General features: G+C 49.1%; 1 pseudogene across 1 annotated transcript in view; it reads right to left on the reverse strand.

Moving 5' to 3' along the window:
• The window catches only part of LOC149354104 (uncharacterized), an 82,197-nt pseudogene that overhangs the window by 31,272 nt on the left and 25,916 nt on the right, over positions 1-25,009 (reverse strand). The window contains exon 3 of the transcript XR_016289630.1: positions 9,168-9,263. The product of XR_016289630.1 is annotated as an uncharacterized LOC149354104 (transcript). The remainder of the gene's footprint in view (positions 1-9,167; positions 9,264-25,009) is intronic.

The following is a 25,009-nucleotide window of genomic DNA, read 5'->3' on the forward strand; positions in this document are numbered from 1 at the left end:
CTGAAGGAGGAATTTCTATACACAGCACACAGTCTCCAGCGGCCACGCAGACTAGTTTCCCAGCAAAGGCGATGGGGAATGTCACCAGGATGCTGAAGCACAGAAGAGGAAAGCGGTGGTAAGAAACTTCGGTCGGAAACGGGAGAGCGGCTGCGTTGTCCGTCAGGCAGGGAATAGTCGCTCAAAGTTGAAGGCTATTGCCAAGGAAAGTCATAAGAATCATTAACTGACGGAGGAGGATGGACGGGTCGCTCGTAACGAGGTGGTGGGCGGCGGCGGCAGTAGCGAGCAATGTCACCCTCAATGCCGCAGTGGTGGAACATAGGAGCGGACAGACGAAGCCCTTGTTCCCTAGAATACTCTGGCAAGGCAGGAAGCACTGAATACCCATGTGTGTCTTCAGGCCTTCTGGCTGGGCGCCAGAAAGAGCGTGCAGGCGGTTGTGAACGATGTTCATAATCCGAATCGTAGTGCAATTCGAAGTCAGCCGAGCGTGAGTAGGAGTGAGAGGGATGACTAAGGCCACTGAACCTGGACGTATGTGCAGTATTTACTGAACTTAGCCCGGGCATCGAGGGGACTACATATGGACACCCTTGATAAATGGGAAAGTCGAACAGCACAGATGGTGTACACCATGCATGGAGCTCGAATCGCAAAAGTTCTTCGAGAACTATCTGGTAGTTGAGAGATCCGTAAAGCGCTCTTCGACACTGGCCACAGTTGGGACGTTGGCCAGCCACCCAAATTTGGGAGTAATAAGACGAGTCTTCAAAAGTCTTGAATGTGTGGACGTGGTAAATGACATCTGAGACTGCTCCCAGGCCATCTTTCACGATCAGAAAAGTGTACACATCTTCTGCAATGCCCTTCAGAAGATATCCTACTTTATTCTCCTCGGTCATATTAGCATTCATTGTTTTGCATAACTTGAGGACTTCCTCTATGCAGGTTGTGCAAGTTTCTCCCGGCAATGGAGCCCTGTGTGCAAGCGCTTGTTCGGCCTGCTAGCGGCATGCGCGGCAGTTGCCAAAACACTGTCGCATTTTGGTTACGAAGCGGTCCCAGGTGATGAGGGATGGTTCTCAAACCAGACCAAAGCAGTATGGGTCAGCAAGAAAACCATGTCGGCAAGCTGAGTGGCAGCGTCCCACCGGTTACAGTGGCTCACCCTTTGATAATGGGCAACCACTCATCGACGTCCTTGCCTGCTGCTCTGGCAAAAGTGCGAGGCTCCCAATAGTGCTGTGAGGAACCGGTCAGCGGTTCCAGGCTGACAAGGCGATGACCCTGGCGAGGCTCCAGTTGAAGCTGCGCTGTTTGTAGCTTGGGCTGTCACCTGGCTCCTCCACCACAATGATACGACTATAGTCTTACAGCCGAGGCATTCAAGCCGGTTCAACAGGCCAGTGGCGAGCGGTTCATTTGGCAAGCGGGAAGCCGCGTCCAATGGGGCACAACACTCCAACTTCCGCTTCTTCCTTTCTCCACCTTGCTCTTCCTAGCTCTTCTTCAAGCCTGTAACATTACGTGTGGGATTCGCAACAACGACCTTTCCGCCCCCAAACCATACATTGTGAGGACCTTCATACGGCCAAAATGGCCGAACCGCTTGTCGCAGGGGTTCCAAATGGTGTCAAACGATGGTGTCAAACAGATGTAACTAGGAAATATACCAGATATAGCAAAGGTGGCTGTAAATCGCAATAGTAGTGCAAAATCCATGAGGTAGATGGCACTGCTTGCGTCTTGGGATGCTCACGGAACGGAAACATCCACAGACGTTTGGATGCAATCTTCTCCACGCGAGTTTAGAAATGGACATATAAAAAACTCTGGTAACTATTTACAAGAAAACAGCTGCCTTGTTCTGTAGAGTTTCAGCTTTTCTCTTTTTTTGCCCTAGCATTGGCACCCAATATTTCGTGATTCATCTTACAACAGTAATTTTTCAGCAGAATGTTAGTGCTACACCACAACAAGCGTTTCAACACAACTTCACACTTGTGGCTATCCTCGCAGATGTCAAACACTGAGGAAACGTCACCGGCGAGCAGTTCAAGCACGAGGTCCATGACTAAATGGCGCTGGTTTGGCAGACTGATGAAGTCCTCATCTGTAGACAGCTGCTTAACAACTATGTAGTTGTGTGTGACAGCATTTGACAGCAAATGTAACTGGGTAGACAAGTCCTCCCCTCCCAAGTTGCTTCACAAGGTCATATTGTCCACCCGTGTCCGATACTGATGATGTCCTTTTTTTCTCTGAGCGCGTCCCCGCATCTTATACAATTCAGCTTTTCCAGCATAGCACACACAGCATAGCCTGCCCCATAGACCACTACTGGGACGATGTCGTTTAGTTCTTACAGTGCACCTGCAGTCACCGCTGCATTTAAGCTAGGGCATGGATGGTCTCGTCGCAAGGGAAGCTCATCCCATCGCTCACCCTTACCAATGGCTGGTAAAGTGCTTTGCAGCCTTGGCTTCTTCTCACAGTCATACACTTGTATTATCGACACATCATATACTGGGATCCAGCTAGCATCCTGTATTTTCCGAAGCGCTCCTCCAGACTGTCGGTTTGGATCTTAGGACATACGATAGCTTGAGCTCTTCGAAGCAGTACTTAGTAGATTCCATAAATGCACATATTGCGTCGTAGATAGTGGCATGGGTCTCTCGTTAGCATACCGCTGTCCAAATTTTTTCCACTCTTCCAACCAGGCCAAAAGTTGCGCAAGAAATCAATTTTGATGTCATTTTTCTGAAGGAAACACTGGTTCTTGGAACCTGTCCCGAAGCCTTTTTTCTTTCCAAAGGGTTTTCACGTTCGCTATCTTCCACCATTTTACCGCCATCTCAACGAAAGTGGCAGTCCCCTCGAAAAACAAAAGGTTGTGCTTCATCCCCAGGGCTTGCAGAGCCTGAGGAAAGTAGTCATTGAAGATTTGCAAAGACAACTTGACATTCTGTCATTCAATGTTCAATGGACAAAGAAGTTTTCTTGACAGGCTGTAGCATAGTCTAACAGCCTCTTGCCCTCCAAGTTGTAGATATTCCTGATGGTAGCAGATCATGCAGAGAGCATTTGCTGTACTCCAGTCTTTTCTGAACACAGGAAAGTAGAAGCAATGTTGGTCTTTTTTTTGGTTAAGCCAATTATTGCATATACAGTTTAGTATGTGTACTGGGTCTACTACAACAAAAGAGTGGCCTTGCAGGGTCCGATGGATGCGAATAAACAATTTGTTTCGAAGGAGACGGCAAGAAGAGAGACGTAGCCTTTGTGCTGATGGCATTGTTGTCATGACACTCGCTACCCTGTAGCCAATCTCTTCCAGTCCACACATTACTTTTCTCAGCCACTTGTAGAGATACTCTGCACATGTGATGCAGAAAATGTGAACGACTTTCTTAAACTGTCACAAGAGGCTCTGCACCATAAAGGCAAGTGCGCTAGTTGCTGTACATCAGCTGTTCAGAGGAGCACCGGTAATATTCCCTCCCTTGTAGTCAAAAAAATTCAGGGCACACATTGGCTCTCTAAAGTGCTACAAGGCGAAAGCCTTTCCTGGTGCACTGTGTGGCATTGGCTGAGAAACTGTTGGTGCTGTACTAGTGCTTTATTTGACTACACATTACAACTACACACTTTGACTGCCGACTTTGACTGCTTCTTTAGCACGACTCTCTCTCTGCTTCGATGAGCTTGGCTGTATCCATGGCTCTGTTCGCAGTAATGAAGTATGTAATGTGGTCACCCACGGACGCCTTACGCCCCCTGTCAGAGCGTACGACAACTATTTTATTAGTTGTCGCGTTCTCCAAAAGGCGGCGCCAGGCATTCGTGAGTGACCTCATTACTTCGAATCCGCGCACTCTGATGTCACAATCATTTTGACCAACCGATAAGCGTGACAGATCTGCTGACAACCTCCTGTCTACAATGACGAGGCATTAAAGGCTCTTGCCTTAATAAGGCTTGATGTGAACATCATTCATGAACATCAGTGTCACAAAACGATGGCGATCATTCAGGTCAGTGATTCTTCCCACCATGTATTCGAGGGACAATTCACTCTGATGTTCAATTTGGGGATCCATGCCGTATGATGAGCATATTAAGCGAATGGTCACCAAGTGCAGCAGAGTCATGATTCCGGACTCGCGGATATATTTGTAAGCGTGAGGCGGTATATTGAAGAGTAGACAGCAAACTACCACATGAAGTTGGCTGAGTAATGTCTCCAAACTTTCGTCATTGACAGTAGCATCAACTGATTGCATGACACTGGAGCTGTGGGCAAAAAGGATAGTTCTTTCAACAGCAGAAGAAATCGCTTGCAGATGTCTTCGTTGGCAGATTCAGGATATTGAGTGAGCTCGGCACTGCTGTTCACAATGCTCTCAAGTACCATACAGACTCGTGTAATGGCCACACTCATGTAATGGCCGCACCCCTAACTTTAAAAAAAAATCAAGAAAAAAATATATTTAAAAATTACCCGAGTAAATGACGCACCAAGAATTTCAGGAAGTTCGGCAGTGTCATCTACAGTGCGGTGCAAGAAATCCAGAACGTTTTGTGGTTACTGCCGCCAGGTGGGGCACAAAAATCAAGTGCTGCGCACGTCGGGAACAGCCAAGAATAGCCAAAGCCACTTTCAGCCACAGCCGTCTGTTCGCGCTTCTCGTTTTACTATGTTTACCTCGCTCGCCCAAGGCCTATCACGTGCAATATCGAAATGGGAACGCATTGCTGCCCTGTGATTTCCCACGGTTTCGTTCGAGACCGTGGAGTGAGTGACTGAGTGAATGAAAACTTTATTGTATCTTTCAAGGGATTCGCGGTTGTGAAGTCTCCATCGTCTTCTCTGGTGCTGGCGACTTGAGGCTTCTCGTCAGCAAGGGTGGGCCCCTATTCCAAGGCTCCACTGAGTCGTGCTGCATCAGTCGCGTGCTGCACTAAGGCCCTTTGGGTCGCGAGCTCACCGCTGGTGAGCCGACTCTCCCATTGCTCCGCACTCGGGTGTTCGTGTTGGTGCAATGCTTTGTTACGTTCACATTCCCACGTGATATGATAGTGTAGGTGTGGCATCGCACCAAGGGCAGGTGGCTCTAATCTAATTCTAGCTCCCCTATGCAAGTGCAAGGTCTCTGCGTATCCCCCCTCGCAAGCCTGTAGGCAGAGCTCTGGAGCGTTTGACTGCCCTGCTCGGAATGCGTTACCTCGAGCTAGGCTGTCTGCCCTTTCGTTCCCCACTATGCCCGCGTGGCCCGGGATCCAGATTAGGTTATGCCTGGGTTTCTCCTCGGCGGAGGTTACCCCGCTGAGTATTTTAAGGGCTGTTCTGCTGATCCTGCCCCTCGTGTAGTTCCTACACGTCTCCTTCGAGTCCCTCAGTATGTTGAGAGATCGGCCCGTTCTGTAGCCTTCTGCTGCCGCCAGCGCAACGGCAATCTCTTCGGCCTCCGCTGTGCCGGCGACCTTTGCCGTGGCACATGTGATCATGTTTCCTTCCTTGTTTACCACTACCGTCGCGGCTACCCGTTCTCTCTCGCGCGGGTATACGGCAGCGTCCGTCTATACGGTGTTGTCTAACTGGGCTAGCGTTCTCTCCACGTACTCAGCCCTCGCTTTTCGTCTGTCTTCGTGAAGATTGGGGTCCATGTTTTTCGGCAATGGTCCCACGTTAATGGTTTTCCTAAGGTGGTCCGGTACGTCCGCGTATCTGTCTACCAGTCCGCTCGTGTCCCGACCCAACCTTCTTAGGAGCGCTCGTCCCGTGGGGGTGCCTCTGAGTCTCGTGGTTTGCGTTCCCAGCAGAGCTTCGGCGAGCTCGCTGAAGGTGTTGCTGATGCCTAGCTGGAGCAACTTTTCGTTAGACGTGTACTTGGGTAGGTGCAGAGCAGTCCTGTACGCCTTTCTGAGAATGATGTCGGCTTGCTCTCTTTCTGCCTTGGTCGTCGCGTGGTACGGCAAGGAGTACGTGACTCGGCTGACAATTAGGCTGTTAACTAGCTTGAGAGTGTCTTCTTCTTTCATTCCATATCTCTTTTGGGAGACTCTGTTGATCGTACGGCCCACCTGCTCTGCCACCTTACTCAGCAGGCTGATGGTGTGGCTGCATTTCCGGCTTCCTTGCAACCACATGCCCAGGATCCTTATCATGTTCTTTTCCGGGATGTTCTGTCCCTCGAGAACGACCTCCAATGTCGCTTGGGTGGGATGCTTGCCGAAACTGAGGAGTTCCAACTTCTCCGTCGAGCATCTTAGGCCCCTCTCTCTGGTGTAAGTTTCTACGCAAGTTGCCGCTTCCTGTAGTTTTTCTTGCTTCTCCCCGAGTGATCCTTGGGTGACCCATATCGTGATGTCGTCGGCGTATATCGCGTGTTGGATGCCTTGGATCTCCTTGAGCCGTCTTGAAAGTCCAATCATTGCCACGTTGAAGAGGACGGGCGATATGACGGATCCTTGGGGTGTGCGTTTGCACAGAGTGGGGAAGACGTCGCTTCTCAGCTCGCCCAGCCCCACGGTCGCTGTTCTGTCGCTCAGGAAGGCTCTGACGTAATCGTGCGTTCTCTTCCCACAGTTGGTGTTGTTGATGCCCTCCATGATGGCCACGTGGCTTACGTTGTCGAAAGCCCCCTTTATGTCGAGGGCCATGACGACGTTTTCGCCCGCCTTCGGCATCGCCTCGAGCACTTCCTCCTTGAGTTGGAGCAGCACGTCTTGCGTAGAGAGGTTGGCTCTGAACCCGTACATGCTGTCCGGGTACCATTGTCCGTTTTCCAGGTGGGACTGGATTCTCTTCGTGATCACTTTCTCGTACAGCTTGCCCAGGCACGACGTTAGAGATATCGGCCTGAGGTTCTCGATCTGGAGCTTCTTGCCTGGCTTCGAAATCATCACGACGACGGCGTGTTTCCACTCCGCCGGCACTCTTCCCTCTTGCCAGAGCTTGTTGAGGTAGGTCGTAAGCTGATCTATTGCCTCGTCACTGAGGTTCCTTATTACAGTGGAAAAAAGTTTCAAGGTGACAGGCACATCCAACAAGCTGGACGGCACAAAAGATGACTTCATCTGAAATAAAGGACAAACGTGAGGTCCCGACGAGTTTGGAGGAGGAGGACAACGAGGAGTGTTTTGGCAATAATAAAGGCAGCTACCGCCAGAAATATTTATTTTTTGTCTTTTTCTCCATAATGGCCGCACCCCAGATTTTCAGCCCAGACCTCAGAAAAAAAACGTGTGGCCATTACATGAGTCTATACGGTAGCTCCATCACTGCTTTCTTGTTTGATATAGTTGGGATGGCGGAATTGGTGCCTAGTTTCGTTATCAGTGCCTTTATGAAGTAAACTGTCATGCTAAGGTCAGCTTTTACTGCAACTGAACATTTGACGCTTGGAGCTTTGTTTTCAATGATGTGCAGTAAAATAAGCCGCTAATTTCCTTCAACAGCATGCCAGAATGTAGACTCCTTGCTTGCTACATATTTGGCCAAGTCTTTTAGGTTTGGAATCTTATCCGCTTCCTGCTCTCTAAGAAATACTTAGGAGACTATTCAAAACAGCAGCCTCAAGACGCATGTGCTTCAAGTCTGGGTCACCCCTTGGGCTGCTTGGCTTAGAAAGGTAAGACGGGCATTCTGGAAACTTTGAACGGATTGTGCCTGGGCAAAGGCACAGATGCGGAAGCAGTGCAGTGGTGGTGAGCACTGTAACCTCGTCAATATGGAAGGCCTCTCGCGACATCTCAGACTCAATGAAGGGAAATTCACAAACCTAGAGGGAAGTTAAATTTTTTTTGAATAGCAGCTGTAACTTCTTGAATAAACAGCATGAACAAAGACGAGCACAAAAGACAAGGAAACGGATGACACAGCGCTGACTAACAACTCTTGTTAGTCAGTGCTGTGTCGTCTGTTTCCTTGTTATTTGTGCTCATCTTCATTCGCACTGTTTATTCAAGAAGTTTAACCAACTAGCCTGCCAAAACGTGTTAACGCAAGCTGTAACTTGACAAGGGAGTTCTCTTGAAAGGCTGCATTCGCTACTCACAATTCTAAGCAGCTTCCTCGTTTAAACAGACTTTTTATAATGCAGCACTCAAGTTTATTGTATTTTTCAAAAGTAATTATTATTTGAACAAGTTTTGAACATCTTACCCTGGAGTGCGGTGATGTAACGAACTTGCTCGTGGCATCGCCCTAATCCAAGCATTCTGTTCTTCATTCTGGGGAAACTTAAAAACAATTTTTGGGCCCCAATTTGTAATTACTCTGGCATTTTGGCATGCAGCACGTGTTAGGCATATCCTGGCAAAGCGTAATCCACATTCCACTCCAGTGAAGACACTAGCATGTCATCTTGACAAACACACAATAGCAAGTGCAGCACAAAATGTAGACGCTACATGCGGGGTTGACGTCTAGAAAAAAAAATATGTCACGAAGCATGTCGTGGCATGCCACGACTTATCTTGCCCCAAGGCTATCAACGAGGTGTCACGTGTTTCAGGAACTGATCGCATTGTCGTCGCCGTCGTCTCCCACTCCCGACGTCTCCGAATAGGTTGGGTTAACCATTGTACACCTTCCCGACCTCATTTTCAACACCCGTGCACCCGTCGCAGCTTTGAAACGTGCTGCCCAGAACTTTTATGTGGGCCTCTTTTGCGTGACATAGCCCAGGGGGGAAGGAACAACCAGAAGACTTCACAAGTTGTCCACAGGATGATGGGTGGCTTCGCCTCCACCACTTTCCCCACCCTACTCGCAGCGGCGTTATGCAAGCCGCACCAGAGGTGGTGGTGGCTGCTGCCACAGACACGCTATCAGCACGATCGTGATACATTTCTCCATGTTTATGACTTCAAGTGATGGAGTTTTCTACAAACATTTTCAAGGCAATTTCACCTACATTTATTTCTGGTTTCCATTCTGCACTGTCTTTTCGAGTCGTCTCGCGAAAACTGCATGTAACGAAAACCTGAACATAGCGAAAAACCCCGTACTTTTTTCAATTTTAACAAACTTAAGTGTACCATCTCGGATATAACGAATGCTTGGGTACTAACACACTCAAATGACCTACAGCGGATCGTGTAAGAGTTCTTGTACAGCTGCAGACTGATCACCAAAGCCCTGCAGCCGGTCTTACCTCGGCTTGCCCACAAACTGCTAGGCCAGGATGCACAGGTGGACCACAGCACTCAATGGATCCCCGTCCTGCCAGGGGACTGGCCACCTTGCAACCCTGAAAGAGAGCCACAGTGCATTTACACAGTGGCCTGGCAACAAGGCGCACAGGATAAGCGAGTGGCGAAAGTGCTAAAAATTCTTGAAGTACTGGTCAAGCAAACAGTTCTACAGCAATACAGAGGAAACATTCCACTTTGGACTTGCAGCGTGTATTAATGCTACCAACATTTTTGCCCCGTCTTGCAAACAAAAAAGGGCCAGCAACAGCTGTACTCCAAGGTACATTTCTGCAGCGCACCAAGATGAGCACAGGTGGAAGATGAAAGACAGACACAGCACTACATACTCGCAAACTGAAACACACACCATATAAATACAGCTCGAATTCTGCAAAAAAAATTGCCATATATCAATGTAGTGTTTGTTCGTTCACACTCAAGTCCGCAGGAACGGGGCGTTATTATTTTTATTCGTGACACGACAAGCGACCAGACTAATCTCGATTGATCACAGCCATGAAGAACTGCATCTAGTTTTTCCAGATTACTGTAGTTGATTTTGACCGGTTATCTCGAAGTTTCCTTGCCGGCTTTAAATTGAGCGATGCAGCTGAGCATTCGTAGTTCGACGACTGACGAGCGTGTTTGTTGCTTACACCGCTGCCGTGCTGTTTAGTTCTTTTACGAGCGCAAGTCAGCCCAAACAAAGAGCACCGTTTGCAAGTCACGTTGCTGTCTTCCTAACCGCTGGACTGCCGTCACTACAACATGACATCTGGTGGAGGTGCAGGGTAGCCTTCCGTGTACCGGACACCCCCTACAAGTCGTGATGCCAGCCCTATGAGTCATTCACCAGAGGACCTGACTCCAGTCCATCAAGCAAGCCGACGCCTGCTATGGGACCCACCCGAGTTCGGGACTCTGCCGGAGCCTACCCAGAAGTGAAAGCAAACAGCAACGTCCACCATGAGCTTGCCCCAGACGTCGACTCCAATCATTCTGCAGCAGCCGCGGGTGCCACCAACCTTCGACGCATCGCCTCGGGCCGACCCCTAAGAATAGCTGGAACAGTTTGACGGCGTGGCTATCTTTAACCACTGGAACGATGCCACGAAATTAAGGTACATCTTCTTTGCCTTGGAGGGACCAGCAAGAATCTGGTTTGTGAATGAGGAAGCTAGCCTTACGAACTGGGAAACCTTCAAGGAGCAGCTTCTTCAAGACTTTCACAAACGTCATGCGAAAGGAGAGAGCCCAGCAGCTGCTACAGTCTTACATACAACACCCAAACGAGACTGTTGTAGCGTGCACTGAGCAGATGAAGCGTCTCTACCGGCGTGCCGACGCAAACATGAAGGAAGAAGTAAAGGTAAGGATGCTTTTGCGAGGAGTTAAAGAGCAACTCTTTGCCAGCCTCGTCCGCAACCCACCGAAAACAGTCACGGAATTTGTAGAAGAGGCATCCACCATGGAAAAAACTCTTGATGCCAGAGCCCGCCAGTATGACCCCCAACAGCATGTTTTCTCAGCAAGCTTCCCGGACACCACTAATAACGATGACCTGCGGGAGGTTATACGTCAAGTTGTGCGAGAAGAGCTCCGACGATTGCTGCCAACGGGAACGCAGCTTACATCGCTCACTGACGCCATCCAGGACAAAGTTCAACAGGCCTTGGGTGTGACGCCGACAACCATGCAGTAACTGGAGCCTCCAGCCATGACTTACGCCGTAGCAGTGTGCCATCCTGCACCTCGACATCTGGATCCAAGCCCCTATCGCCCTCAGCCAGCTGTGCTGGACCGCCACCCTCTCGCCCCAACCCGCCCGTCCTACAAGCGTCGCACACGGCCGAGGAAATGTGACGAGTGGAGAACTCCCAACCAGTGCCGCCCACTATGCTTCCACTGCGGCAAAGCAGGTCACATCCTCCAGCACTGCCCATACAGAAGAATGGGCTTCCAAGGGTTCTCTTACGATGCCCCACGACCCCAGCCCGGCCAGCAACCAGCTGAAATGGAGGAGTTTTTGCGTCGGGAAGAATCCTCATCGCCGAGCCTCCTATCAAGTTCCCCATCGCCATGATCACCGTGCTTTGTGTCTCCTAGGCGAGGCCACGCCGTGCGTTGGACGCTCCCCCAGCCCCGAATTCGCGGCAAAAACTGAATTGTTTAAAATGTCTTTTTTTCCGAAAACCATTAGAGAATGGAACAGACTACCGAGCGATGTTGTGAGTGTGACATCAAATGATGCGTTCTTTCGTTCTTTAATGATGTGATGCGATTGTGATGTGTTCTTTTGAAGTGAGATGTACATGGTGAAAGTTTTATGCTTGTAACTCTGCCTGCGAGCGGAGGTGTCATGTGTGCTTCTTTGTTGTACATTGCCCCCCCCCCCCCCCCACTGTAATGCCACGGCGCTGTGGGTTCCTTACTAAATAAAAATAAACTGAATAAAGCAGCCTCTGAAGGTGAGGCTGCTTCTAAGCACAAGAACACAGATCCTCCATCGACAAAAACGCAAGACCATGCCTCAGCTATGACAACAACACCGACGACGACGACACGGCCAGACTTGAGGCTTTTACCACTGCCCAGAGAAATAAGGTCTGAGTACGCTCACCGCAGCCTCACTACTCAACGAGGGCAAGAAGTAACAACAACTTGGGATGGATAGCTGATTCGCACCACAGGTGGTAACCAGATTACGCCTACCTGATTACCTATGCTACAACCTCCCTGGTCCTACAGCAATACTCGCGAGACGTGATTTTGGGAATGGACTTCCTGAAAGAACATCGGGCGATCATTGACCTTCGATCTAAGTCGATAAAGCTTTCCACGGACAAAGCCATACCTGCTGCAATGAGTGTGACTCATCACGTTGACTTAAATATCCGCGACAAAGCATTGAGCGTGCCGCCCTGATCAAGCGTCCTCGCCTGCATAGGTACTGGAGCCATCGAAATTGCCGAAGGCATTGTCGAGGGGAACACCCAGTTACTCCTGGATCGAGGACTGGGCGTCGCAAGGGGAGTCACCCAAATCTGAAATGGCCAAGCTCGGATGCTGCTAACCAAATTCACCGAAGAATACCGGCATCTAAACAGAGGTACGACAATTGCTTTTCTTCGCATTAAAGACCAGCAGTAAACCACGCTACAATCTGCGCCGACGAGACACGTATTACAAGTGAGGTGATCGTGTTTGGATATGGACACCAATTCGTTGCCGCCGTGAATTGAGTGAAAAGCTGCTGTGACGCTACTTTGGCCTGTACAGGGCTCTCCGCCGCATCGGTGACCTAGACTACGAAGTCATCTCCGACGGCACGACAACATATCAGCGACGACGCACACATCCCATACATCGTCATCATCATCATCATCATCAGCCTGACTACACCCACTGCAGGGCAAAGGCCTCTCCCATGTCTCTCTAATTAGCCCTGTCCTTTGTCAGTTGCCGCCACTCTATTCCCGCAAACTTCTTAATCTCATCCGCCCACCTAACTTTCTGCCGTCCCCTGCTACGTTTGCTTTCTCTTCGAATCCACTCCGTTACCCTTAAGGACCAGCAGTTATCTTGCCTTCGCATTACATGCCCTACCCAAACCTACTTCTTCCTCTCGATTTCGACTAGGATGTTATTAACCCGCGTTTGTTCCGTCACCCCTGCCCGCTTTCGACCTCTTAACGTTACACCTATCATTTTCCTTTCCATAGCTCGCTGCGTTGCTCTTAACTTAAAGGGCCACTGACCAGGGTCCGGACATTTTTGAAAAACAAGCCCACTGCATAGATGAGGCATCGAAGATAACCTCTGCAAAATACTAGAGCCATGCGCGCCCCGAAAAGCTGCGAAAATTCAAATCAAAGCCCGTTCGTTCTTTCCTTCCTTCAAAAACGGGCCCGGCCCACTACTCTGCACCCCGCTGACGTCAGGGGGGGCTACTTTCGCTAAAGGCACTCCATTGGTGCATCGTTCTGACTGATGGGAGAAGGTTGGGCGTAGCCTTGGCGTCGCATCGTCTGCACAACGCTTTCCGCAGCGCCTTCTGTTCTGGCTCATGCCTACAAACCCGCATGAAGGAACAAAAAAAAAAAAAAACTGCGCAGGGAGCGTGCGGCGACAGCCTTGAACCCTAGCCATAAAAAGTAAAAAAACAGTAAAACTGAGGGAGTTGGCTCGCCCCCCCCCCCCCCCCCCCCCCGCCGTGATCCCGTCACGAGACGCTCTGCGTGCGCGCTCCCTTCTCAGTTTCTTTTCTTCTATGCGAGCCCCCCAAAACAAGGTTTTAATTAGTAGTGCAGCAGAGCCTTTCCCTCGCTCGCCCACTTTACCGCTCCGCACACATACCGCTTATCTTTCGTGCATCTTGCGTACGCCTTGACTCCAATGAATGACATATGCTTTGGAGCGGAGAAAAGACACAAACACACAGAACACAAACACGCATGGAGAAAAGCAAACGGGCGGTTGCCGGGTCCGCGCTTCGCCGTGTGTTTCGAACACAACCGACTTCCGCCCCTCCGCTCGTGAAACGGTGGGGAGGCCTAAAAGAAAATGAAAAGGTGGCTCGTTAACTGGGAATGACAAACAGATGTATGAAAGGATGCGCTCGCTAACAAGTCTAGGTGGTCGAGCCGATCGCGCCTCTCGATCGTTCAGTGTGCGGAGAAAATGCAAAAACCAAGAAAAGAATTCTATTGAAGGCGGGGCCATGACGTCGCCCTGTGACGCACTCCACAGACACCACGCCTCCGGCTTACACCGGAGAAGGAAGGGGTGATTTTGCCTTGCCGAGCCTACTCGACGAGGAGCGGGAGAGAAAAATTTCGAGGAGGGAGTGGAAGGAGAGGAGGCTCGCTGAAAGAGAGGTAGAGAGTGTCTGCTGAGCTGGGGTGGTCCGTGGCCCTTTAAGCTGAACCCTCTTTGTTAGCCTCCACGTTTCTGCCCCATAGATGAGTACTGGTAGGATACAGCTGTTGTATACTTTTCTCGTCAGGGGTATTGGTAAGCTACCATTCATGATCTGAGAGAACCTGCCATATGCGCTCCACCCCATTCTTATTCTTCTAGTTATTTCCCTCTCATGATCCGGATCTGCGGTCACTACCTGCCCTAAGTTGGCATATTCTCTTACTACTTCCAGCACCTCGCTACCAATGGCGAACTGCTGTTCCCTTGCTAGGCTGTTGAACATTACTTTGGTTTTCTGCATGTTAATTCTTAGCCCCACCGTTCTGCTTTGCCTGTCTAACTGATTGATCATGCTTTGCAGTTCTTGTCCTGAGTGGCTTAGCAAGGCAATGTCATCAGCGAATCGCAAATTACTCAGGTATTCTCCATTAACTCTTATCCCCAACTGTTCCCATTCCAGACCCCGGAATACCTCCTGTAAGCAGGCAGTGAAGAGCATTGGCGAGATCGTGTCTCCCTGCCTGACACCTTTCCGTATTGGAATTTTATTGCTGACTTTATGGAGAACTATAGTAGCTGCGCAATCGTTATAAATATCTTCCAATATTTTCACATAGCACTCTTCTACACCCTGATTCCGCAATGCCTGCATAACAGCTGAGGTTTCCACTGAGTCAAATGCTTTCTCGTAATCAATGAAGGCTAATATATAGGGGTTGGTTATATTCTGCACATTTCTCTATCACCTGATTGACAGTGTGAATGTGATCTATTGTTGAGTATCCTTTACGAAAGCCTGCCTGATCATTTGGTTGACTAAAGTCCAAGGTTGTCCTGATTCTATTAGTGATTACCTTAGTAAATACCTAGTAGGCAACGGACAATAAGCTGATTGGTCTGTAATTCTTCAAGTGCTTGACGTCTCCTTTCTAATGAATTAAGATAATGTTAGTGTTCTTCCAAGCTTCTGGTACTCTCGAGGTCACAAGGCATTGCGTATACAGGGTGGCTAGTTTTTGTAGCACAATCTCTCCTCCGTCGTTCAACAAATCTGCTGTTACCTGATCCTCACCAGCTGCTTTCCCTCTTTGCATTGCTCCTAAGGCTTTCTTTACTTCCTCCTTCGTTACTGGCAGGATGTCCCATTGCTGTGCTCGACTGTCTCCCTTAGTAACTTGATTAGATTCGCTACTCTATAGATTTTTGTAGAAATCTTCGGCTAATTCAACTATCTTATCCATATTGCTGATGACATTGCCCTGTTTGTCTTTTAGCGCATACATCTGGTTTTTACCTATGCCCAGTTTTCTCCTCACTGATTTTAGGCTACCTCTGTTCCTTAGAGCATGCTCGATTTTCTCCATGTTAAACTTTCTGATGTCGGCTACCTTGCGCTTATTTATTAACTTCGATAGCTCTGCTAGTTCTATCCTGTCTGTGGAGTTAGACGTCCTCATGCTTTGATGTTTCTTAATCAGATCTTTAGTCTCCTGAGATAGCTTGCTGGTATCCTGTCGAACAATCCTACCACCTACTTCTGCGGCGCACTCTGTAACGATAGCTGTAAGATTATCATTCATTCTTTCAACACTACGGTCGTCTTCTTCAGTTAAATCGGAAAATCTGTTTTGCAGCGACATTCTGAATTCCTCTACCTTCCCTCTTAATGCTAACTCGTTAATAGCCTTTCTCTTCACCAGTTTCCTCCGTTCCCTCTTCAAATCTAAGCTAACACGGGACCTTACCATCCTGTGGTCGCTACAACGGACCTTACCGAGGACCTCCACATCCTCTACGATGCCAGGGTGTGCACACAGTATGAAGTCTATTTCATTGTCAGTCTCACCATTGGGGCTCTTCCACGTCCACTTCCTGTTTGCTCGTTTGCGGAAGAAGGTATTCATAATCCGTAAATTATTTCTATCTGCGAACTCTACTAATAACTCTCCCCTACCGTTCCTAGAACCTATGCCATAGTCACCTACCGCCTTGTCTCCAGCCTTCTTTTTACCTACCTTTGCATTAAAGTCGCCCATCAGTACAGTGTACTGTGATTTTACTTTGGTCATTGCCAATTCCACAACCTCCTCCACATCCTCCGTACAAGTCACACGCCTTAAACCTTATTTTGAATGCCAAAGGACTCGAAGTTTTGCATTCTCCGTGTTTATTTCAAGCATCGAGGCTATGCTTCTTTGGCAGGGGGGGTAATGCCACCTATCATTGTAGTGTTCGTTCATTCGCGCTCAAGGGCACAGGAACGGGGTGTTATCATTATTGTTCGTGACGCAAGAAGCGACCGGACTAATATATATATATATATATATATATATATATATATATATATATATATATATATATATATAAGAGGCAAATCAAACATTAACTGCGCACGGCCTCAACTTTTGTTAGCACGGTGCAGCCCAGTAGTCCAGCGTTCGTGAGCGCAAAACTCAGCTTCGACTTTTGCTTTTTTCTTTCGTCCACACAGGCCACTTGGGCATCAAACCGCAACTGTCTGTCTTACAATACCCCCGAGGTGAAAAGGCGTCATCCTGGAGGCCTAAGGGCACGAGACGATAGATAGCTGGGTCGTAGAAGGGTTTCAGGTGGTCGAAGTGGAGAATTTCACGGCCGCGGCGGCGATGATCAGCCGAAGGCGTGAGGGGTTCGACGAGATAATCAACTGGGGATGTTTGCTGAACAACACGATTGCGGCCCTGGTATATGCTCAGCATTTTGTGGACTGGCCTGGGCTGGAGGAGGGCACCCAAAGCCAAACCAAGGATTCAGGAAGACAACATGGCAGCAAACTGGCAGCAGTGGTGCGTGCGCTTTTCTGATGGTGCTGGTCGTGACAAGTAAAGGAACGGGCCAGTTGATGGCATTCTTTGGCATGCACAGCGGCTTGAGAGATGGCTGTAAATTCAGAGGATTCTGGGCAGTAAGGGAGTATGGGCCGCCGCAGAGAAGAAAATAGGGGGAAAACCAGTAGTGGCTTGTGTTGCAGAGTTGTAAGTGTAGGTAACGAAAGGTAGAACTCGGTCCCAGTTGGAGCGATTGGAAGAAATGTACTTTGCCAGCATGTCACCGAGGGTCCGGTTAAAGCTCGGTCATGACGTTCGTCTGCGGATGGTACGAAGATGTTGTGAGGTGAACGATATGACACTCCAGAAGAAGGGCTTTCACAACGCCAGATAAAAAGGCGCGACCCAGATCGCTGAGCAATTTCTGAGGCACACTGTGACGAAGAATGATGTTCTGAAGTATGAAACTGGCTACGTCACGAAGCCGTCACAGCTGGTAACGGGGCAGTTTCCGCAGAGCGCATGAGATGATCAATGGCAACAATGATCCAGCGGTGCCCTGTAGAAGTGCTGGGAAGAGGGTCATGAAGGTCAATCCCAACACGATCGAATGGCCGGGCTGGACACGGTAAAGGCTGCAGAGGAGCTGGTGAGTGTGGTGGTGGGTTCTTCTGATGCTGACATTCCAGGCAAGAGTGGATGCACTGGCGGACAAAACAGTGCATGCCTCGCCAATAATACCGCAGGCGTAGGCAGGTAAAAGTTTTCAGCAGACTGGCATGAGTGCATTGTGGGTCGTCGTGATAACTGGCACAAATGGCGGAGCGGAGATGCCTTGGAATCACGAGCAGCCATTTGTGACCATCGGGGAGGTAGTTCCGACAGTACAGCAGCTGGTCACGCATGACAAAGTGATGAGCTTGACGAAGGAGCGCTCTAGAAGGGAGGCACGCTGAGTGGTTGGCTAAGAAATCCAGAAGAGAAGTAATCCAAGGATCCTTGCGCTGCTCAGAAGCCATATCAGTTATGTCAAGAGAAGGTGTGAGGCCGGAAATAGATGGTGGGTCAGGATCAGAGGGCACAGGGGAGCATGAGAAGGTGTCAGCATTGAACTGTTTATGACCGGAACAATATATGATTCAAATGTCATAACCTTGTAAACAGAGAGCCCAACAAGACAGGCGGCCAGACGGATCCTTGAGAGAAGACAGCCAGCAAAGGGCATGGTGATCTGTTATGATTTGGTTGGTCTTAGTTTTATGGGGTTTAACGTCCCAAAGCGACTAAGGCTATGAGAGACGCCATAGTGGAGGGCTCCGGAAATTTCGACAACTTGGGGTTCTTTAACGTGCACTGACATCGCACAGTACACGGGCCATCGAACGGGCGCCCATGCAAGCACGGGCGAAACTTTGTGGTTGCCCAAGTAATCACCAAGCATTCTTTTTCCGTGACTGAATAATTTGCTTCCACTTTTGTGAGTGTGCGGCTTGCATAAGCAACAATGTACTCATTGAAGCCAGGTTTCCGCTGAGCAAGAATGCCACCCAGACCGATGCCACTGCCATCCGTGTGAAGTTCCGCCGGGGCAGAAGGGTCAAAATGGTGCAAGATCAAAGGGGAGGTGAGAAGATGGTGCTTGTCAATACTTGTATAGCCCCCTACAGGGAACTCCTGGTATCTCCCAAGGACCCGCCTTTGGTCTGCAACAGCTCAGCTCAGAGCGTGTCCTCTAATAAACGTATGTTTGCAGAAGACTGGGCCACCTGCCATACTATCAATAACGCTTGTGACCAAACCACTCAGAACAATGACCTCAGTGATGTTCAGAATGTTGTAGCAATTCGATAATGACCTTAAACGCCCATAATATAAGTGCATGGCCTTCTATCACCGTCATAGCCCTTTTCTCTTCCCTTACACTACTGCTAACAAACCATTAGGGCTAGTCCGATCTTATAAGCACCAAAGCGTAACCCTTTCTCACAACCAGTCTTAACGTGCAAACGTTACCGATACCACCTCAAAGCCTAAAACATCAGCTGTGCAGCACCTCGTCACATGTAAAATTACTTGCATACGAGACACTTCAAGTAATGTTCAACAGTCTCACAAGGGAACAGCAGTTCACAATTGGTAGCGAGGTGCTGGAAGCGGCAAGGAAAAATGTCTACTTATGGCAGGTAGTTATCGCTGATGCGGATCATGGGAGGGATACAACTAGAAGAATAAGAATGGGTGCTGGGAGTGTTAAAGGTGCAGTGAAGAGTAATCTCAACTCGTCTTTTTGCTGCGGGAACTCGATCTACACGATCTACACGAGAAACTTCGATTTATTGCCCTGTGTGGTCGATTTCCCCAATTAAATAGAATTAAGGTCCGGCTCCCGCTTTTTTTTTTAATTCTCCCCATACGGTGGGCGGAGTCCACCAGCGCGTGGAGTGCCCTTCACCCAGTCCCGTGGCGGCTTGCTGCTCTGCCATCGGCAGAGTAATACGTAGTACAGTTGAACCCCTCAATAACGAAAGCCCTCAAGAACGAAATTCTCGCGGCAACGAAAAATTCTGGCGCCCCCGACGAACTCCCATTGGGTTCAATGCATTTGTCCCCTCTCAACAGCGAAGGGTTTTTAAAAAGCAGTCCCGCATTAACGAAAGTTTGAGGTAGTGATCTGCAACATTTTTTCGGCACATGAGCCAGTCGGGAACATAGAATGGGCAAAACTGCAGCAGCACACTCATCCGACAAGTCGGGCCCATTCATTTCACCTGCCAACAAGCACCGGCGCAGCCATTTTTGTTTACTTTCGGTTGGTTCGGTAATGATGATGATAGCAAAGCAATTTCTTTTTTTGCCCGCTGAAAGCGTCTTTTTGCTAGCCCGTCTGTTGGCGACTACGCACGCACGTGACGTTTCACGTGACCACCGCCGGCCAACCGGGGAAGAGCAAGGAACCCTTTTTTTTCTTTTCTCTAGTGCGCCGACCACGCTATCTCGCCGATCTCGCCGTCCGCCTTGCTTGTGTACAGTATTTTTTGTTGTTTTTGGACTGTCGGAAACATGCTGCCTCCTGTAAAGAAGCGCAAGTTTTTGACGCTGCAGGAAAAGGCTGCAATCATCGCCGAAGCTGAAAAAGGCAGAAAGAAGACGGACATTGCGGAGGAGTTCAGTATCCAGTGCAGCTCACTTTCTACGATTCTGAAATCAAAGAATGGCATCATGGCGGCACTCCAGAACGGCGCGCGCGCTCTGAACAAGACTTTGGCAACGCCGGTCTACGAAGACGTGGACAAAGCCGTATTTCAGTGGTTCCTGAACAAGAGAGCGAACGAGGTGCCTTTGTCTGGAAGCCTTCTGCAGCAAAAGGCGATTGACTTCGCGTGCATTCTGGGGCACGACAACTTTAAGGCGAGCGCCGGATGGCTAAGTCGATTTAAAGCGCAGCACTGCATCGTCGCCATAGTGTTGTTAGGGGAGTGTGCGCGCGTCGACGCTGAAGCAGCGTCGTCCTGGATGCAGGAAAGTTACGCAAGTAAGCTCGCGTGATGTGCTTGATGCTTTCGATGTTATCCGGACTTTTCTCGGCGACCACAACAACGACGAAGCTATGCATAGCTTATCAAGCTGCGAAGCCAGAGTCGTCAAGTTCCTGCACAGCAATGTCAAGCAGAGCAAAATAAGCGACTTTTTTCATTAAATTTTGGTTCTGGAAGGTAATGGGTGTGCTTATTCGTCCATTTTCGCGAGAGCGAAATTCTCACGACAACGAAAAGGTTTTTCCTTCCCCGGCGGTTTCATTATTGCGGGGTTCGACTGTAATCTGTAGTAGCAAATAGTCTGCACATATTTTTATTTCTGCGGGCTTATTTTGCAGCTATATTATCTGCGAATGAAACTATTTATTCACGGAAACCTAAAAAACAAAATAAAGCTAAAGCAAAGCCTCCACGGAGCTGGCTGAAAAGTACTCCACGCGTCAGTCACCTCCAGCCACCGTACTGAGAGAATTAAAAAATAAAGGCAGGAGCCGGACATTAATTCAATTTAATTAGGGAAATCGGCCACACAGGGCAATAAGTGGAAATTTCTAAAAATGCTCGGAACGTGTAGATCGAGTTCCCGTGGCAAAAAGACGAGGTCAGATTCCTTTTCACTGCACCTTTAAGGGAATGTCTACTTAGAGCAGGTAGTGACCACTGATCCAGATCATGGAAGGGGAGTAACTAGAAGAATAAGAATGGGGTGGGGCACATATGGCAGGTTCTCTGAAATCATGAATGGCAGTTTACCAATATCCCTCATGAGAAATACAACAGCTGTATACACTATAAGGAAAGCACTACTTTTTGATCATGGATGTAGACAGCGCAAACAAGGACGCTAGCTATGGGGCAGAAATGTGGAGGCTAACAAAAGGGTTAAGCTTAAATGCAATGAGCTATGGAAAGAAAAATGATAGGTATAATGTTAAGAGACCGGAAGCAGTGGTAGTGGGTGAGGGAACCAACGGGATTAATGACATCCTAGTTGAAATCAAGAGGAAGAAATGGGCTTGGGCAGGGCATGTAATGCGAAGGCAAGATAACTGATGGTCATTAAGAAAGAAGTACTTTGGGTTGGGCCATTGGGTATATGTAGCTAAGGTCTATTCTGAAGACGGTGCAAAAGGGACAAGGAAGTTGTTTTCTTGTGCTTTCCTTGTCCTTGTCCCTTTTGCATCGTCTTCAGAATCAACCTTAGGTCCTTAAGGGTAACAGACTGGATTCCAAGGGAAGGGAAGCGTAGCAGGGCGCAGCAGAAAGTTAAGTGGGTGGATGAGATTAACAAGCCTGCAGGGACAATATGGCCACAGCTGGTAGAGGACAGGGTTACTGGAGAGGCCTTTGTCCTGTAGTGAGCAGTCAGGTTGATGATGACTATGATTAGAGACAGAGACTTAAAAAGAGAGCCACAACATGGGCATTCGAAAGGGGAGGGCGGCTGCCCCCCACCCCCTGGAATTTCGGATAATTTTTAAGCACTAGCAAAAAACTACTACACAGCTAGATTAGCACTGTTGTGACCCTACCCCCCCTTCGTGTGTTCCTGCCATAGTCATCTTCACATAAGCCATTCCCAGAGGCAGTGCGTTCTCCGAGTACGTGCTCCCATGCGACACCTGCAAAGAACAGTGGCGCCCGACACGACAGACGGAGACTTTGAGTCTAGACAACTCCTTTGTCCACTGCAGCGTCACTGCCATCCCATTTTCCCGACTTAAGGGGCTTTCCTTAGGCAGCACCCAATGCAGCAGTAATGACCCTGCGACCATGTATGCACCACCGCCAGGGAGACAGCACTCAACGCCTGCCACCATGCACCAAGAACACAAGCGGCTGTCAATCTTCTGCGCTTCTCCCTTTGTCAACGGCGTGGGTGGCGCCGCTGCCAGTATTCGACTTCGGGCATCTCCTTGAACAAAGGCATGGGACCCCTGGCCGGCTTCCTGAAGGGTCATCGGCTGACAGCTGCGTTTGGTTAACTGCACGTCCAATTGTGGGTGAGGAGGTTACCTCAGGAAGGGCACCTTCAGGAGTGACTCAGCCGAGGAAGACGCTGGAGACGGGAGCGCCGTTAATGAGTGCCCGATTTCGACAAAATGGCTAAGCCAGCCAATGAGCGTCATTGGCTTCATCCAAAGGCGGAGCCCAAGACGGAGTCCCAGTGATTGGACAAAAACAACGGGAGGGGCTATTTAAAGCACTCGACACGTTCATCGAGGAGCGATTCCCTGAGACTCTTCTCAGCTTTTACTTTTTTTGTCTCTGTTTCTAAATTACCTTGTAAATATGTGAATATAGTTTTCCTTCGCTTCTCCTACTCCCTGTCTCCGGCCCACATTCCTTCCTCCATCGGCACAGCGGTTGTGCTCCTGGACCCGATGCCTGGTGAAACACACTACTAGCCCCGCAGAACATAACTGGCTGGCAGCGGCGGGATCGTCCACGCTTGGTCCTGGCTTCAGCAGTGGTGAGCGCTTGACTTTCTTTGAGAATCTGCTAGGCTGATAACTCTGAAAATTTTATCAGAACCGTAATTTTTCTGCACGTGCTCACTAGAGCATTTCACGTAGCAGCTTGTTTTAGAAAGTCCTCGTTCGAGAATTGCCATGGATTTGACCAAACTAAAGAAGCCAGAGTTGATTTTGCTTGTGGAGAACTTGGTATTGAGATCAGAAAAGCCATAGAAAGCCGCAGCTGATTGAGGCAATTAAAGGGACAGTGAGGAGAGCTCTATTAATGTTTTTTTTTATAGCAAAATCCGATAGCTTGGCATTTAATGGCTTTGTTGCCACTTGGCCAGCAGTGAAAGATGCATGTATTTCTAAGAAATTTGGATTCGAAGTTGAAAAAGTTTTTCCCGCCACTCTGATTCAAACTTGGGATTCTCTTATGACGACACAGGACTAAGTGACGTGAAACATGACGTGCACATGACGTAACGCAGACTCCGTGATTTTTGGCGGCTAGCGGTGCGTCCTAGCAGCAGCCGAAATAAAAGCTACCGCCGGCTGCACATTGAAGGCATCTATCGGCTATAGTGGCCGTCACTACCGTCGCTTCGTTTACATTTGCAACGGCGTTTTGCCAGCTGCAGGTGTGCGTGTAGCTGCCGGGTATGTGGCGCCATCTGGCGACGTCAAGGAGATTTGCGCATGCATTAGCTGCTCGCGGGCTCCCGGAACTCACGTACCGATAACGGGAACATGGCACAGGGTATGCTAAATGTGTCTAATACCTCCTGCCTGCACTTCAGCGACCTCAGCCACACAGAGCGTTGGAAGTTGACCGGCAGAACCGGGAACGTTTCGCCGGGCGAGCGTACGAAGACTCAAGGTACTCTTTACACTGCAAACTGCCTTGTATGATCACCGAAAATCGTGCCATGATAGTTTTTCATCGACCGTGGCGATCATCTGACCAACCTTAACAGGCTCCTTCAAAAGTTAACTAGCATTTGGAGCGGCACTTGGGAGTTCCCCTGCTGTTCTGTGCTTGTAAATCGAGGCGCGTCAAAGATGAAACCACGCGGGCATGCAGACCACCTGTGGCGCCGCTAAGTATTGATTTTATTCGCTTACAACATTCAGGTTGTCTTTTGTCGGTCTTCCTTGTGTGATAAAAGCGCACTATTGGTTTCAAAACAAAACGTACTTCAGTATTCAACCGCGCAACCTTCGTTTGTCAGCCTCAGTGATTCGTGGATTCTCGTGTCCCAGTGTTGCTGGAATCATTGGTTCTAGCAACACTGTCTTGTCCTATGACATCATCACGCTTGTACTTGCGAGTTTGGCCTGTGGCGGTGATACCTGTATTTCGGTTCTTGCTCTTTTCTACGTTACAAGAGCTTTGTTGTCAGTATGAGTGGCGTTTTGGCAATCAGGAGCTGGTAATCTATCAATACAAGCCAACTTCAATTTCTCCTCAGTGTCCCTTTAAGGAATTTGGTGCTGAGGATGAGAAATTTCGGAGACCTCGGAGGTCATTCAGGAGGGAATCAGGAAGGCTAAAGAGGAGGCCCACGGCTGAAAAAGAACTCCTTTACCTCAAGGAAGCCGCTAAGGAGGAGGCGAAGAGGGTTGAAAAAGAACGCCTTTATCTCAAGGAAGCCGATGAAAGGCAGCTTGCTCTAAGGCGTTTGGAGTTGCAAATTGCAGAGGCGAAGCACGCCGAGAGTAATTCAACATTAAATCAGGAGGTTTCGGCGCGAAGAGAAATTAAAATCAAAGATCTTCTGCAGCCTTCCAAAGCAACACGTGCTCGACGCATGGCTAATTCTCAGAAAGATAGTCGGGCACGCTTTCCTGCAAACCAGAGAGCCACGAGCTCCGCGATAGACGCATCGTCTATTAGCCCTCCCGCAGTCAAAAACGAAGATGCTGGTAGCACAAAGGGAAAGGCTAGAAAGGAAAAAGATTTCGAAACTAAAAAGCCGATCGTCTGTTTCCGGTGCCGAGAGCCAGGACACCTTGCAACCGGCTGCCGTAAGCCTAGAGCTGTCTTTGCGTTTCCAGACAATGAGGACAACAACTTGCA

Source organism: Amblyomma mixtum, chromosome 3 (genome assembly GCF_055824585.1).
Source record: "Amblyomma mixtum isolate Tamu chromosome 3, ASM5582458v1, whole genome shotgun sequence".
NCBI classification, from domain to species: Eukaryota; Metazoa; Arthropoda; class Arachnida; order Ixodida; family Ixodidae; genus Amblyomma; species Amblyomma mixtum.